The following is a 6000-nucleotide window of genomic DNA, read 5'->3' on the forward strand; positions in this document are numbered from 1 at the left end:
CAGGAAGAGACTACGAAAATAGAAAAAAAGGAAAAGGTATTGACACAGTTTTAAGAGCAAGATGCACGTATGACCCAAGAAATAGCAGAGGTGCCATCACAAATATTGGCACAACAATCCCAATTGTCCTCGTTAGAAACGCGGTTGTCAACGCAGTTGGAAGAAGAGGGAAAAGTTCACGCAAAGGAAGTTTAGAATAGTTAGAATCACGACGACCTTAGATAAGTTAAAGAAGCAAAGACTTTATTGGGATAGTTGTCGTCAATCAATTTCGCTCTATTATGCCCAAATAGGTTGATTGACACTAAAAGATTGAGGTTCAAGAGTCATGGCGAAATGAACAGTACAATCCGGGTGCACTATTTGAGCGAATCGCCATGGATATGGATGATCCATTTTCCAGAAATAAATTTGGAAACGGATGGAATTAACTCCAATAAGAGAAGGATGGTGGAAGGAAGTTAACAGCATCCTAGAATAAAAGATGACAGACATCAATGCGATGTGTTTGGTACCGCAAATATCATAGAACAAAATCGAATTGGCGATAAATTGCCGGAAGCAACTAGACAGCGAATTCGTAGTTGCCAGAATGACCTAGAGGCCAAGTTTTGTTAAAGATGAACTATATAAGGACTGCCAGCTGGTGCAGCACAGTGTAGAGAGCAATTGAGATATATGTATGTTAGAAGTTGTAAACTCGGATAATGAGTAGTAAAGCGTTAAGTAGTTGGAATTAGAAGTAAAGATAAGTGTATAGACATTAAATTAGTTCTTTTATTTAACAATCCACTCAGAACAACGAGTGAGTTACAAGATAAACGATTTATCGAGAAATCCGATACAATATAAGTATTTACCACAAAAATTATTGTTAGAAGGAAAATTTAGCTTGTATAGGATAAATTTAAATATAGATTTATTTTAAAAGTAAATCTAAAGTAATTGTCTAAAATTTGTAAAAATGTATAAACATGTAAACTTAAAAAAAATTTAAATAAATAAAACTAAAACAAGAATTTAAATTTTTTTGTAAGGAAATAGGTAACCATACATAGACAGTGGTAACCAATTGATAACTAAACAAATTACCCATCGCAAGCGACGAGGTAGCCGAGCACATGTTTTCTGTAACCAATGGCTAACCAACCGGATAACCTATACACCAACCACACTTCTTGTTAAAATTAATTCAAATTGACAGCCGTGCCGTAGGTTTTAGGTAACTTGGTAATCAATAATAGTGTCAAGACGTCGTCGTCATGGAAGCCAATTAAAATTATTGAAAGTTTTGCACGAAATCAATAATTAGTAGAAAGATTGAATGGGAAGAAAGCGATGAGTTGAGAAAGGCCTTTGCGTTGTACGAAAGCAACTTTAGGGTATATTCAAAACCCAGATTGGTTGATACATTTATAATTTGATATCAATCCATTAATATAACAAAATATTCGTAGTTGCCACAATGTTAGATGACTACTATATGAGGGCTGCCGGATTGTGCAGCAGACACTGTTCTAATTAGAATGTTGCTTATTAAAGAGCTATGTGCAATAAGTTGGAAACTCGAATAACGAGTAATAAGAGTCAAGTGTTTGGATTAGAAAGAAAGATAAGTGTTCAGCCATTAATTTGGGACTTTTATTTAACAATTCAGTAATCGAACTCAAGAGTGAGTTATAAATTCCCATGAAGATAATTATTTGAAAATGGCAAAGTTTAACGACCTGAAAATTCCACAATTAAAACAGTAGCTGGAGCAACGTGGTTTGGCGACAAACAGATTAAAAACTGAATTACAATCACGCTTGCGGGAGGCCATGGAGACGGAAAACATGAATGCTGAGAATATGTTTTTCAATTGCGAGAGCAGGATGCACGTATGGCTTTACAAATGTTGCAGTTAGAAACGTGGTTGTCAACGCAGTAGGAAGAGCAGTTCGCAGCGCAAGATGCATGTATATCAGCACAGGTGTCCTCACAGTTGAAAGAGCAGGATGCACGGATATCGCAGGTGACCTCACAAATAGCAGAAGTATTCTCACAGATTTCAGAAGAGCCGGATGAAATCAAAACTGAAATAGATGAATTGAAAGATCGTCTCCGCGGGCTACAATTAAATCGGCCAATTGTGTCAACACCTTCTGCCAAGGTAAAATTTCCATCCTTTCATGGCACTGTTCCGCTCCACGTTTTTAAGCTTCAATTCGAAAAGACGGCATCTTCAAATAATTGGATCGCTGAAGATAAAGTAGCTGCATTGTTCGTTGCATGAAAAGGATCTGCAGCGGAGATATTACAGACCATTGCAAACTGCGAAGCGAGTAATTATGAAACGTTGATGGGTGCATTAGAAAGACGGTATGGTAGTGAGCACAGGAAGCAGATCTTTCAAATCGAGTTGCGAAATCGCCGCCAGAAAGCCAAGGAGTCTCTTTTCTACAGAGATTGAGAGGTTAGCTCACTTAGCTTACGCACATAAATTCGGGGAATTTATCGAGGACTCGAAAATTCAGACCTTTGTAGTGGAAAACGAGATAACACTACACGCTTAGCTTCGTTAGCATGTGCAAAACTGACGTTTGCGGAAACCGTTTCGTAAGCAATCAAAGCTTACCAAGTAGAAATAGAAGATCACACCTGGGTGAACCAATTACTTGAAAAAGTTGAAGAAACTATGCAGAAAGTACTAGAAAATCTACGCAACTATAACCAGTCCAATAATTTAATTGGACGTCAACGTAAAGCTGAATAAGATCAAGCACATATCAAATCCAACCAATTATTAAACTAAAGTGAGCTAGCCCTTTGCACATCACATTCCATAATTGGATGTGATATGGTTAATAAAGAAGTAACACTATTAGTTGGGGCAAAATTACCTACTGTAATTGGAGAAGATACTTAAGTTCTCGGAAAAGTGATGTGCGAATGGTAATTGGAAAGGCAGCCGTGTTACACAATTTTATAGTGGCGAATATCGTCGACGAAATCATAATTGGTGTAGATTTTCTAGCAAATCAAGGAATAAAAATTGACATGGAGAACAGGATTATGACTTATAAAAATATGGAGCTGCCACTTATATTCGGTTATGATAACAAGTGACGGGGACATTCAAGCAGGCGCATGACGACCCCCGAGCCAATAACTTCGAAGCGGCGCGCAACAAGACCTGTGGAGCCTCGAGAAACAGTGCGACCACGGAATGAAAAGGAGGGCCAGTGGCAGAAAGTTTTGCACAAAAGGACGAAAAAGATCCACGCAGAAGGAGGCAAGGTGGTGGAAGCACTCAAAACTACAGAAGATAAGCAACAAGCTAAGAATATAGCTGCAAGTCAGAGAGCATATTATAAAGCCAAGCGACAATCAGAGGCCGTGATTATTAAGCCAACAGAAGGCAATAGCTACGATGAGGTCCTTAAGAACATCCGTAGCAAAGTAAATCTAAAAGAAGCAGATGTTAAGATTAAAGGAATCCGCAAAACAAGAGCCGGGGCGCTACTACTAGAGCTGGAGAAGGGACAGACTGCTAAAGCCAACTTCTGTGAGGCACTCAAGCACACCCAAGCACAAGTCGCAGAGGCCGTAAAAGAAGTGGTACAGGACCCCATCGAAGACTTGACAATAAACATAACTGCACCTAACACAAGAGAGCAGGTAAGGGCGTATATAACGCTTCATCAGGATAAAGCTGACACACTGATGCGAAAGACACGTATTAAAATTGGCTGGGTTAACTGCAGGCTGCGACTGAAAGACTTGACCTGGAACTGCAAAGGGCCCGACAGGAGAGGGCAAGGCACTTGCATAAAATGCGGCCAACCAAGTCACAAATTAAAAGAGTGCACAAAACCCCCCCTCATGCTGCCTCTGCGAAGAGGCTAAACACGAAAAAGTCGACCATATTCCGGGCTCCGCAAAATGTACGGTATATAGGAATTATCAGAACAAATGAATATTCTACAGGCCAATATGCATAGATGCAAGGCTGCTGACGCTTTACTCTCGCAAATGGTGACGGAGAACGGTTACGACTTAATCATCATAAGCGAGCAATATAAAAAGAAGGAGAGGCTCAACCGCAGCTATATGGCTACCCCCAAGAAGTAAAATCACCATCGCAGGTAAAGGGAACAGCAACGGTTTCGTCTGGGCCAGTTGCGACCTTTTCACAGTTATTAGCTGCTACCTGACGCCAAGCGACAGCATACAAGAATTTCAAGAAAAGCTCGACAATATAGAGGATACAGCCAGGTCTATAGAAGGTCAATTAGTTATCACCGGAGACCTGAATTCGAAAGCCATAGAGTGGGGTATGCCAAACACGGACTCGAGAGGAAAGCGCATTCTAGAAACGGCTGCGCCGCTTGGTCTAATAGTGCTTAATACGGGAAATGCAACCACGTTTGGAAGACCGGGTTGCGAGGAAACCACACCAGACATCACCCTATCAACAGAACGCATGGATGGCTCAATAAAGAAATGGAGAGTCCTAGAAGATTACACTGGCAGCGATCATCAGTACATCTCTTTTGAGGTGGACACCGGAACAAATACCCACCAGTGCAGAAAAAATACTGGAGCCCGAAAATGGAACGTCTCGAAACTAAACACTTCGAAATTAATCTCCGCAATAGACGACCATAACCCATATAGCAGCTTCCATAAAAATGCAAGAAAAGTTGTCGAGCACACAATGCTTAATATAAAAAGAGCATGTCACAAATCGATGCCCAAGGCAAGGTGGACAGAAAATATTGCCCATCTCAGACGCACATGCCTTCGCCTTCGTAGATCGTATACGAGATCCAGGAGAAAATGGAAGGAACTACGCGAGGACGTTAACAAAAACCTGGGGACTCGGGTACAAAATAGTAATGAAGGAACTCGGAGTTCGAGCAAAACCACCTGACTTAACCGCTGCCAAAATGGATCATATCGTAAGCGCACTCTTCCCCACACACGAAAACAGGATTAGTGATCCAGAACAGACAACAAGACATCTGCAAATTTCCCAGTTCACCCTCGAAGAGCTGCAACTGGCCACTGGCAAGTTCAAAACTAATAAATCACCCGGCCCGGACGGGATCCCAGCAGAAATCCTTAAAAAAATCGCCGCAGAGCGACCGGCATTACTTCTGAATATGTACAACGCCTGACTCGAAGCCGGAATATTCTCTGAACCTTGGAAAAAACAACGGCTGGTGCTAATCAGTAAGGGAAAAGGTGATCCCAACTTACCATCAGCATACCGTCCACTATGTATGCTTGACACAGTGGGAAAACTTTATGAAAGTCTACTTAAACCCAGACTCGAAGCGGCCATCAACGAAGCCGGAGGACTCTCCCCTAGACAACACGGCTTTAGACCCGGCAAGTCAACTTTAGGAGCTATAAGATGCATCATTGAAAGCGTAGAAGCCGCACAGCGTAGATGCCATAGATACAAAAGAATAGTTTTGCTGGCGACTTTAGACGTCCGAAACGCCTTCAACAGCGCTAGATGGGCGGACATGATTGACGCTCTTGAAAAAAGCTTTAAAATCCCTAACTACCTCAGAGCTGTGGTGCGGAGCTACCTCAGCAATAGATATCTGCTGTACCAAACTAGAGAGGGATCACGACAGATAGCGGTTACGTCAGGAGCTGAATAAGGATCCATTGTAGGCCCAGACTTGTGGAACATCAACTACGACGGCATACTAAAATTCGAAATGCCAGACGAATCGTACCTAATTGACTACGCGGACGACATTGCAGCAGTAATTACAGCCCGAGACACAGAAGATGCGCGAAGAAAGCTAAACCAGGTCATGATACGTTGTGTCCGTATCATGACCTGGTTTAGCATGGCTTGACTCACACAACCTCCAGCTCGCTACGGAGAAAGCAGAACTACTACTGCTAAGAAATAAGCACATACCTCTCGAAATAAGTATGCAAACGATTACGGACACTCTATGGACACAAAAAGCGGTGAACTACCTAGGCGTAAGA

At 41.7% G+C, this 6000-nt stretch overlaps 1 pseudogene; it reads left to right on the top strand.

Moving 5' to 3' along the window:
* The first annotated feature begins 1820 nt into the window (after window positions 1-1820).
* LOC138856087 (uncharacterized) lies at window positions 1821-2755 on the top strand (annotated as a pseudogene).
* Window positions 2756-6000: the final 3245 nt, after the last annotated feature.

Source organism: Bactrocera oleae, chromosome 3, assembly GCF_042242935.1.
Source record: "Bactrocera oleae isolate idBacOlea1 chromosome 3, idBacOlea1, whole genome shotgun sequence".
Classification (NCBI taxonomy): domain Eukaryota; kingdom Metazoa; phylum Arthropoda; class Insecta; order Diptera; family Tephritidae; genus Bactrocera; species Bactrocera oleae.